This window comes from Phocoena phocoena, chromosome 13, assembly GCF_963924675.1.
Source record: "Phocoena phocoena chromosome 13, mPhoPho1.1, whole genome shotgun sequence".
Lineage (NCBI taxonomy): Eukaryota > Metazoa > Chordata > Mammalia > Artiodactyla > Phocoenidae > Phocoena > Phocoena phocoena.
This window is the reverse complement of record NC_089231.1, coordinates 18907741-18920077: the sequence shown is the minus strand read 5'-3', so window position 1 is coordinate 18920077 and position 12337 is coordinate 18907741.

Below are 12337 nucleotides of genomic sequence, written 5' to 3'. Positions count from 1 at the left end.
TAGGTTACTGCAAGATATTGAATATACTTCCCTGTGCTATACAGTAGGTCCTTGTTGTTTATCTGTTTTATATACAGTAATGTGTATCTGTTCTTCCCGAACTCCTAATTTATCCCTCCCCTCCCCCCTTCCCCTTTGGCCACCATAAGTTTGTTTTCTGTGTCTGTGAGTCATTTACACTCTGAGTTCAAACTCAGTTTAGAAGTCATTTCTTCACCAATGTAGCCATGCAATACTTTACCTGCTTTGTATAGATCCCACATCCTTTGTGTCTGAGCAGGCAAGGTGGAGAATTGTCCACGTATTAGGCCCTCCATATGCTTTGTTTTGATGTAGCACCTCAAGGAACAGGTTCCATCAGGGTGGATGTTCTGCTGGTTGTTGATTTGGTCTCAGCTTCCTCCAGTGACAGCCTGTCTCAACACTGTCAATACCTCTTCAGCGTTGACAATAAGCAGACGTGATGGCAGGCTGTTCTTGTCTGCTCACTTAATGACTTCGCTGATGACATGCAGGTGTGCACTGGTGTTGTACCTAGTCTTGAAGCTTTCGTGTTCTGCTGGGTAGAAGGAGGGCTGGCTCCATTAGCTTCTAGCCCTGTGAGAATATATAAAACTATTCTGGGCACTTGCCAGCTCGAGATGAGCGATGTATGGTCATAATGAATCCCTGACTCATAATTTTCAAGATAGCATTAAGGAAATGTTAGGTCACTTCATCTAACAGACTGAAATGCATCAAGAACATGCTTTCAGTTAAAAGCACTTGAGGAAGTTATTCTACACCTGACACATGACAATTGTAACATTGTTCAGTCTTTAAAAGCAAGGAATCTGAACATGAGTCCAAACATTCAATAACAAATTTGCTTTGCTAATTTTTGAACAGTTTTACTCATCATTCTAGAGCGTGAGAGACAATAAAGCTAAGGATTTATGCACAAGAACTCTGCAAATAAGCTGTCCTGATTTCAGTCCTAGCTTTGAGCAAGGTCCTAAACTTTCCTGTGACTCAGTTTCCTCATATATACCACTGGAACAGTTAAAAGTACCTACCTTTTAAGGCTATCATTAAAATCAAACCATGCCTGGCACATAGTATATGCTCAATAATGGTGAGCTGTTATTAATGGAGCTGAAAGCAAAAAGGAGGTGAAATGATTTTTCTTTAGACTAGAGAAAGGGTCTGAGACAGACCTGGGAATTCAAAGCAGGTCTTGAGATCACCTCTGCACAGCTGCATCCAACAGATAATATCCCCCCAGACAATGCCGGCTATCAGTGGTGATTGAGTGATTGATTCCTTTATATACACTTGCTTGTTGACGCTGCTGCTCACCACTTTTAAGGACATCTTTCGCCTGGAGTTGTTTGTTCTTTTTCCCAATTGTCATCTTGGGTGTCTAGTGCTGACACTGCTGTTCAAGTCTTGGACTGCTTGTGCAGGCTGTGCACCTGTCAACACAGAGCTTGACGTTGCCTCTCATGCATCAGTTACCAGTTGCTCCAGAATGGAAGACGGTGAAGGGACACTTGTGAATACACTAATTGCTCAGTTTCCTTAACTGAGCCTACAGGACTATGCACATTTATATATGTCTAGACAACTTAGCCAATCATCAAATATTTATCATATATCTATTATATGCAGGTTGCAAAGATGAAGGGGGCAGAGGGATGACTAAAGAGAGGAAGCATATTTTTCAGGGCCTTGGGTGGCTGGACACAGTGCTAGGCACTTCAAATGACTTGTTTTATTCAATTCTCATCCCACTTTACAAATGAAAAAGTGGAATCTCAGAGAGGTTGTGCCGGAAACAATCAAACCTAGGGTGGCTGATACAGAATTGACCAAGAACAACTGTAAGAATGGAAGATTGGTGAATAATCATCCAGACAGAAAATCAATAAGGAGACATTGACCTTAAGTGACGTTATACCAGATGGACTAAACAAATAAATATAGAATATTTCCATTCAAAAGCAACAGAATACACATTCTTCTCAAGTGCACATGGAATATTTTTCATGATAAATCATATGTTAGGGCACAAAACAGTTCTTAATACATTTAAGAGGATTGAAATCATATCAAGCTTCTTTTCTGACTGCAATGGTATGAAACTAGAAGTTAACTACATGAAAAAAATTGGAAAAATTCACAAATATGTGGAGATTAAGCAACATGCTACTGAGTGGGTCAAAGAAGAAATTAAAAGAGAAATAAAAAGATACCTTGAGACAAATAAAAACCAAAATTTGTGGGATGAAGCAAAGGCAGTTCTAAGAGGGAAGTTCATAGCAATGAATACCTACCTCAAGAAAAAAGAAAAGTGTCAAATAAACAACCTAACTTTATACACCTCAAGAAACTAGAAAAAGAAGAACAAACAAAGACCAAAGTTAGTATAAAAATGAAATAAGAAAGATTAGAGCAGAAATAAATGAAATAGAGACTGAAAAACAATAAAGAAAATCAATAAAACTAAAGTGTGGTTCCTTGAAAAGGTAAGCAAAATCGACAAGCCTTTAGCTACACTCACCAAGAAAAAACGAGGACTCAAATAAATAAAATTTAAAATGAAAGAGGAAAAGTTACAGCCAACACCACAGACATACAAATAATCATAAGAGAATACTATGAATAATTATATGTCAACATAATGGACAACCTACCAAGACTGAATCATGTTGAAATAGAAAATCTGAAGAGACTGATCACTAGCAAGGAGATTGAATGAGTACTGAAAAAAAGACCTCCCAACAAACAAAAGTGCAGGACCTGATAGCTTTGCTGGTGAATTCTACTAAACATTCTTTTATTAAAGAATTAATACCAGTCCTTCTCAAACACTTCCAAAAAATAGATGAGAAGGGAATCCTTCCATACTCATTTCACAAGGCCAGCATTACACTAATACCAAAACCAGACAAGGGTGACACAGCAAAAGAAAATTATGGGCCAGTTCTGTGATGAACATATATGCAAAAATGCTCAACAATATATTAAAAGGATCATACACCATGATCAAGTGGGAATTATTCCAGGGATGCAGGGATGGTTCAACATCCACAAATCAGTCAGTGTGATACACCACATTAATGAAATGAAAGATAAAAATCATATGATCATCTCAATAGATGCAGAAAAAGCTGTGACAAAATTTAACATCCATTTATGATAAAAACTCTCAACCAAGTGGGTATAGAGGGAGTGTACCTCAACATAATAAAATCTGTATGTTACGAGTCCACAACTAACATCATACTTAGCAGTGAAAAGCTGAAAGCATTTCCCTTAAGATCAGGAACAGGACAAAAATGCCCACTCTTGCCACTTTTATTCAACATGGTATTGAAAGTCCTAGTCAGAGTGGTTAGGCAAGAAAAACAAATAAAAGGCATCCAAATTGGAAAGGAAGATATAAAACTGTCATTATTTGCAGATGACATGATACTATATATAGAAAGCCCTAAATACTCCATCAAAAAAACTGTTAGAACTAATAAACAAATTTGGTAAAGTTTCAGGATACAAAACCAATACACAAAAATCTGTTGCATTTCTATACACTAATAATGAACAATCAGAAGGAGAAATAAAAAGAAAAGAATCCCATTTACAACCACATTAAAAGAAATAAACTACCTAGGTATAAAGTTAACCAAGGAGGTGAAAGACCTGTATATTGAAAACAGTACATTAATGAAAGCAATTGAAGAAGAAACAAAGAAATGGAAAGATATTCTGTCCTCATGGTTTGGAAGAATTAATACTGTTAAAATGTCCATTACACCCAAAGCCATCTACAGATTCAGTGCAATTCCTTTCAAAATTTCAATTGCATTTTTCAAAAAAATAGAAGAAATAATCCTAAAATTTGTATGGAACCACAAAAAAACCTGAATAGAGAAAGCAATCTTGGGAAAGAAAAACAAAGCTGGGGGCATCATGCTGATTTCAAACCATATTATAAAGCCATAGTAATTAAAACAGTATGGTATTGGCATAAAACAAGACACATAGATTAATGGAATAGAATAGAGATCTCAGAAATAAACCCACACATATATGATCAATTAATTTACAATGAAGGAGTCAGGAATATACAATGCAGTAAAAACAGTCTTTTCAGTAAACAGTGTTGGAAAAACTGGACAGCCATGTGCAAAAGAATGAAACTCAACCACTATTTTACACAATACACAAAAAATAACTCAAAATAGATTAAAGACTTGAATGTAAGACTTGAAACTGTAAAAATCCTAGAAGAAAACATAAGCGGTAAACTCCTTGACATAAGTCTTGGTGATGATTTTTTTGAATCTGACAACAAAAGCAAACATCAATAAGTGGGACTACAACAAACTAAAAAGCTTTTGCACAACAAAGGAAACCATCAACAAAACGAAAAGGCAACCTACTAAATGGGAGAAAATATTTTCAAATCATATATCTGATAAGGGACTAATATCCAAAATATATGAAGAACTCATACAACTCAATAGCAAAAAAACAATCTGATTTAAAAATGGGCAGAAGATCTGAACAGACATATTTCCAAAGAAGACATACAGGTGGCCAACAGACACATGAAAAGATGCTCAACATCACTAATCATCAGAAAAATGCAAATCAATACCACAATAAGATATCACCTTACATCTGTTAAGTGGCTATTATCAAAAAGACAAGAAGTAACAAGTGTTGACGATATGAATAAAAGTGAACCCTCGTGTACTATTGGTGGGAATGTAAACTGGTGCAGCCACTATGGAGAACAGTATAAGGTTCCTCAAAAAATTAAAAATAGAATTACCCAGCAGTTCCACTGTTTGGTATTACCCAAAGAAAATGAAAACACCAACTTGAAAAGATATATGCACCCTCATGTGCATTGCAGCATTATTTACAATAGCCACGCTATGGAAGCAACCTAAGTGCCCACTGATGGATAAATAGATAAAGAAATTGTTGTATGTAAATATACAATGGAATATTTTTCAGCCATAAAAAGATTGAAATCTTGACATTTACACCAACGTGGATGGACCTCAAGGGCATTGTGCTAAGTGAAATAAGTCAGACAGAGGAAGACAAAAACCATATGATCTCTCTTACATGTGGAATCTAAAAAAGAAGAAGAGGCTCCTAGATACAGAGAACAGATTGGTAATTGCCATAAGCAGGGGGTAAGGGGTGGAAGAAATGGGTGAAGGGGGTCAAAAGATGAAGAGAAAAAATAAACCAACAAATATGGTGTATTACTGAGCAATACCAACAATGACAAATCTCACTTGTGGAAATTTATCTAGGAAATTTTTTTCTTCAGCAGATAATCAAAGAAGTGCACAAGTATATATGTGCGCACGTGTGTATGTATATATTCACATGTGTGTGTATCCATTACTGTGTTGTTATAATACTAAAACATTGAGAATGAGTTAAATGGGTAAGCAATCATGGTAGGATTACACAATAGTATACTGTAGAGGTATTTAAAATGATTTTTGATATATATATGGTGTTTTATACATATGTATGATGTTTATACATATATATTATTTTTTATATATATACACGTATATATATTCATTAACAGGGAAAAATATCCAAGACACATTTTTGAGTGAAATGAAATGCCATGTTAGAAAAAAAGGGTGAATAGTATAGTCTCATTCCCATCAAATTATATATGTAAATATATCTTAGTCCCTAAACTCAAATATGAAAGAAATAATCATATATGTGTATATGTGTATATATGTGTGTGTATATATATCTCAGAATTATTGAGTTGTAGTTCACATATCATAAAAGTAATCATTTTAAGGTGTCCAACTCAACGGTTTCTAATATATTCAGAGTTGTGCAAACATTACCACTATTTAATTTTAGAACACTTACTAAATGACCCCAAAAGAAACCCTGTGCCCATTAACAGTTACTCCTCATTCCCCTAGTCTCAGTCTCTGGCAACTATTAATCCACTTCCTATCTCTTAGGATTTGCCCATTCTGGACATTTCTTATAAATGGAATCATACAATGTTACCAACTTCTTTCACTTAGTTCAATGTTTTCAAGTTTTCTCTATGCTATATCATGGATCAATACTTCATTCATTTTTATGGGTGAGTACATTCCGTTATATGGATTTACTACATTTTGTCTACCCATTCATTAGTTGGACATTTGGGTTGTTTCCACTTTGAGACTATTGGGAATAATGCTGCTATGAATATTCAGGTACAACTTTTTGGTTTTGGTTTTGTTTTTTTTTGGCGGTACGCGGGCCTCTCACTGTTGTGGCCTCCCCCATTGCAGAGCACAGGCTCCGGACCTGCAGGCTCAGCAGCCATGGCTCATGGGCCCAGCCACTCCGCTGCATGTGGGACCCTCCCAGACCGGGGCACGAACCCGTGTCCCCTGCATCGGCAGGCGGACTCTCAACCACTGCGCCACCAGGGAAGCCCACAACTTTTTATGTGGACATATGTTTTCTCTTGGCTATTAGGAGTGTAGCTGTTGAATCAAATGGTAACCCTATGTTTAAGATTTTGAGAAACTTCCAAACTATTTTCGAAAGTGGCTGCACCGTTTTATATTCCCCACCAACAATGAACAAGAGTTCCAAATTCTCCACGTCTTCTATACTTGTTACTGTGTGTCTTTTTGATTATGGCCACCCTAGTGAATGTGAAGTGGTTATATATAAATATTTTTTAATCAACACAAATCCAAGTCCAAGCCTCTGTCCTTCTGTTATGGGACAAAATTCAAACTCTGTAATTCTTGGAACCATAGAGTTGTGTCAAGAGGAAAAGAATCCGAGAATTTGGCTTAGGGTTGAGATGACCAGGAGAGAATGCTCCAGAAATGTTAGAGTGAACTAGACAGGAAGGGTCTCTTTTTTGATTCTAGATCAAAATGTACCAAATCAACTTGCTTAGTGATCAAATTGCTGAACTTAGATATTTAGCCAGAATGTTTCATCTAAGTGTTGTTTATAGCAATTCATGTTGAATGGGATGGTTTTAACAGGTTCTGTTAAGTTTTCGTCGATTGGTTTTCATTCTCTTCATAGCAGTAGCTCAAGGAATATTCTATGTGTAGGTTGCTAATCGATATAGGGTGGTTTAATTTTCTCATGAAATATTTAGTATACAAAAATATGCTTCATTATTAGGAGCCAAATTTCTGTATTCCAAATATACATTCATTCGGTTAGTATTGACTCCTTTATGATCTTTTCAAAGTAAATTTTCTACTTTGCCAACTTTTTTGCATTTTTTTTTAGGTTTCTTTTGCCAGCTTTTCAAATAGTATGCTCCATTGCCTTTTTAGTTTATTTTTTACTTTAAAAATTTTTTTCTTTTTAGTTTTTTTTTTACACATTCTTTAGAACTTTTTGGATTTTAAATCAATTTATTTTTAACCTTCTTTTTATAATTCCACAGTTATCATGAATGTATATCAAAATTTGAAGTATTAATATATGAATCATTATAGTAATCCAGTCAAGGGGACTTCAATTCCTTTGAACAGATTTACCCTTTCAGGTCATATCTTCTTTCATGCTCCCAGTTAAGTCAGTGTATCCCAGCTGCTCCTTATTAGAGATCAATTTTTTTTGCATTTTACAGAATTCGAGAGTATGTAGAGTTTATTGCAAATCACAGGATTTGATGGGTTTTTGTTTTTTTTTAAGTCTTAGGTTTAATTTGGTTTATTTTGGAATTAGTTTAAGTTCAGTGCAGTCATTTTACCAAGTAATTTTGCCATAGATTCGTCAGCCACCTTAGCTTAAAGTCCAGTTCATGTGACATCCAAATTTCAGACACTGGTCACTTCTCAAATGCTTGAAATATATGCAAAATATCCATTTCATTAAGCAGGTTTATGTAACTAAATTTTAAAAGGCACAAAAGGCAATGTGCCATACATTACTTTGTAAAATAATTTATTTGACTCCTGAATACCTTGAATAGTTAAAAGTTAATGATTAGGTGTCTATTATATGAATTGTCCCTGGTCTATTTTTTAGTAAACATTTTTGGAGCAAATTATAACTCAGTGTATGGTACTGTGTGATTCTTTAAATTAGATTGGTCTGAATATACTTACCTGAGTGTGACCTGTTAGTGCTGCCATAATTTGAATAAGCAGCATGTTATTCTTAGATAGTGTCCCCTGCGAAAATATCTCAGTTACTGACTAATCCAGGACAATGTAAATCACTAAAGAAGTAAAACAAAATGAATTCTTTTAATTTCAAATAAAGGAGTTTCCTTTCGAGTTGGCTTCTAACATATGACTTCCTCATAAAGATAGAAGTTAGGATCTGGTTAGAGCTTATATTTAACATAAAATTGAAAGATTTAAAAATGAGCCTCCTTATACCAGTAGATGTTTACCAGACAATGACGTAATGGGTGTATGATCTACTTTGGGAACTACGGTGAGCTCCTTACCCGACACCAGGCATGAAATAAGGGCAGTGACTGCTGACTGAAGGTAATAAAAATGACAGTGGCGTTAGGGGCTCTGATTCTAGCAAATGTTCATAGGTGCAGACACGGCTTCTAAATTCTGATGCAAGGAAGAGAAAATGAATCCATTTATCACAGAGACCTTTATATGGGTTGAATTTTGACCCCCACCAGATTCATATGTTGAAGTCCTAACCCCTAGTATCTCTGAATGTGACTGTATTTGGACATTGGATCTTTAAAGAGGTCGTTAAGTTAAAGTGAGATCATTAAGATGGCCCCTAATCCAATATGATGGTGTCCTTACCAAAAGAGGAGATTAGGACACAGACATGTACAGAGAGAAGACCCAGTGAAGACCCAGAGAGAAGACAGCCATATACAAGCCAGGGAGAGAGGCTTCAGAAGAAACCAACCCTGCTTGACCCTCTGATCTCAGACCTCCAGCCTCCAGAATTGGGAGAAAATAAGTTTCTGTTGTTCAAGCCACCCAGTCTTTATTACGGGAGCCCTAGCAAGCTCATACAATCTTAATCTCAAATGTTTAGTTTTATGACAGTGAGTTGATATGGAATGGATCTTAATCAATAATCAGAAGTAGACATTCCTTCATTTTAAGACACAAAGCAGTGTTGTGGGGATCTTTTCTTGACCGGTAGTTGTCAAAGAGGCAAGTTTGTTCTACATTGTCAAGGTGGAAGTTACTTCCTGTGCATCCGTACAGGATTCAGGGATAGCATTGCTGTTTCTCCCATGCAGGGTAGCAGGGTGTAGGCAGTGCAGCGCCATGGTGACAAGCACAGCTTCTGGAGTTCAAGAGCACCTAGCTCACAAGGTGGTTGTGAGGACTGACTTCATTAACACGTGTCAGGCAGTTCCTGGCATGCAATGAATGCTAAGTGGTGGCTGTTGTTCTTCTTATTATGAGGTCAAAGAAATTGGAGATGAAAGTGACCTCCTAAACTATTATTATCATGAGTCGTAGTAATAATAAAACCAGATAAGGAACACTAGGTAACCAAGGAAGTTCTAGTGGGGATGCAAGAGCGACCCCTAGCCTTTGTGTGGTACCCATTACCATTTGCTACAAGCTCGTCTCCTAATTTCGCACATCTTCCTTTGATATCCAGTCTCCCAAATTCTTTTCCTGACTTTTCACCTTTGGTTTCCTTATACATCTTTTTGGCCCTTTCTATGCATTGGTTTCTTCCTTCTGAATCTTGAACTGTCTATGTTTTACCGTCTCTAGCCTCCAGCACAAGCGTCTGGCTTGGGGTCTGCAGAATGCTGAGTTGTATTTGAACAAATAAAATCCCCTGTGTTTCTAACTTAGAGGAAAATGACAATCGCATAAAGAAATAACAGTGTTTCACAGGTTATTTCAAAACCTAAAATATAATAAATCGATAATTTTGAGCTTCAAATTGATAGTGTCCACATCCAAGGTAGCTGATGTCCTGCTTTAGCTCATGGCAATTCCCAGACTAGATCTTTGATATCCAGGTTATCTCTGGTAGACTCAGGAGGTCTTATGTCTTTTCAGAGACTGCAGGGAAGCTTTCAGTCATTCTGTAAATGAATGACATTTAAATTCACTTATAAAACAAAGCAAAAGCAAAAAAATCACACCACCATTTCATGGCTCTTTTCTTCAAGGAGCACAAGCAGCGAGGCTCAGGGGCAGAAAGGTTGGGAGTGTCAGCTTTCACCCCTTTTCTTTATGAGTGTAGGAAATCAACAAACCTCACACCAAATCACTCAGCCTGAGTGAGACTGCTGTGGCCACAACTCTCAAGTCCCAGTGACACCTCATGGCATTCCAACTGCAGGGCTCAACCCTAAGGGAAAAGCCAGTGGCCGGGCATGTTTGAAGTACCTGAAATTTTGCCTCAGCGTCACCACTTTGCATCTTGTCTACGTGGCTACTGTCCTCTGGAATTGTGTAGCGTGCAGCGTATACAACCATACACAGTAGCTCCCTTCTGCCTCCAGCTCTTGCATCCCAGATGCTCCCTGAACATCTTCCACTGAATACTTTGGCCCTCATCTTGTTTCCTGGTGACCCAGACTCTCTCTTAGGGAACTTCCCATGGGTTCTTAGCCTTCTGGGCTGGGATCTGGAATCAGCACCTTGTATGATCCCCAGCCCTGTCTATTTTCATTATTCCTTATCTGTCCTTTAGATGTTGGCCTTATAAAAGGTTAAACTAACATGAAAAATCAATATCTAAGAAGTGGGAAATTCTGGCTGCTATTTTATTTGTATTTTATATATATATATATATATATATATATAATTTATTTATTTATAAAATTTCTCATATTGTGTGTTGCCTGGCTCTTAATAAGAATTCAGTAAGAGTTGTTATTATTTTTATCTATTCTCAAATTATAAATTTTTACTGTTTACTACCTTACCTATGCCTTTAAACAGAAATTTTTAGAGTAACATTTTAACTAAAGAAATGAATCTCTAAGAGTAGAAATCCCAGTGTCAAAGAGGTTAGTTTTGCAGGAAATTTCTACATAAGGATGATATTAAAAGAACTGCTTGGGCTTCCCTGGTGGCGCAGTGGTTGAGAGTCTGCCTGCCGATGCAGGGGACGCGGGTTCGTGCCCCGGTCTGGGAAGATACCACATGCCGCGGAGCGGCTGGGCCCATGAGCCATGGCCGCTGAGCCTGCGTGCCCAGAGCCTGTGCTCCGCAATGGGAGAGGCCACAACAGTGAGAGGCCCGTGTACCAAAAAAAAAAAAAAAAAAAAAGAACTGCTTGACCTAAATAACTCACTGCTATTTGATCAGTGTCAGGAATTCCATTATCAGGCACATGGTTCCTTTAAGGAGTGGGGATCTTGTGTAGTGCAATAATTCTTAAACTTGAGGAAGCACGAGGATGAATCTTGGCTTGCACCCCTAAAGTTTCTGATGAAGGAGACTGGGATGGGAGAGGAGAATATGCATTTCTAACAGTTTCTCAGGTGATGCTGATGTTACTGGTCTGGGGACCACTTTGAGGACTACTCATGTATGGGAAATTAAATAGTGAGTCAGCCAGAGGAGATACGGTCTCGTTGGTCTTGGTCTCCAAACATGTGAGATCCTAAGCAAGTTTCTTAAATGTCCTGGCCTGGGTCTTCTCACCCGTAAAACAGGGGGATGACCTGGACAGTCTCCAAGTTTCCCTCCAGCTCAAATTCCTTTCAGTTCGAATTCTAAGCTAATCATACCACATGCCTGGTGTCTCTCCAGGAGGGAGTGGGGACCAGCCGTGGCCTCACTGGGGGTCAGGCTTTCCCTCTTTGCAGGGACCCTTGCTTCATCCTCAGGCACAGCTGCTGCCTTTAGGTCCAGAAGAGGCTTTTCCCGAGCCGAGTGGGTGCTGACAGCGCAGAGGCTACAACTCAGGGGCACTGGTGGCCTCACCTGTGAGCTTTGCAGCTCTGCCTGCTCAGGAGTCCTGTCCTGTCCCTGCTTCAGGGCAGAGGCAGTGGCCACCGAGGCAGGGTGGGAACCTTCCCAGCCAGTGCTCTGCAGAGAGCCACGAGATTTGCACCATGTAGAGCATCGTTTGCAAAATAGAAAATGGGGATAGAGGATGCAGAGTGATACAGAATATTCCCTCCTGAGAGTGATGGTACTGCTATGCTTCATCCAGCTGATTCAAATGCCTGTGGGGGAAAACATTCCCTTTAGATTGAACTTGAGAATATTTTGCTTTATTGAAGGGACTTTATCCATCCACCCAGCAGCAGAACCAGGTTTTACGGGACCTGAAACGTACACAAAGTTGGGAGAACATTCTTTCAGAAAAATAATACAACTTACAAATATGATGTGGGTTATAG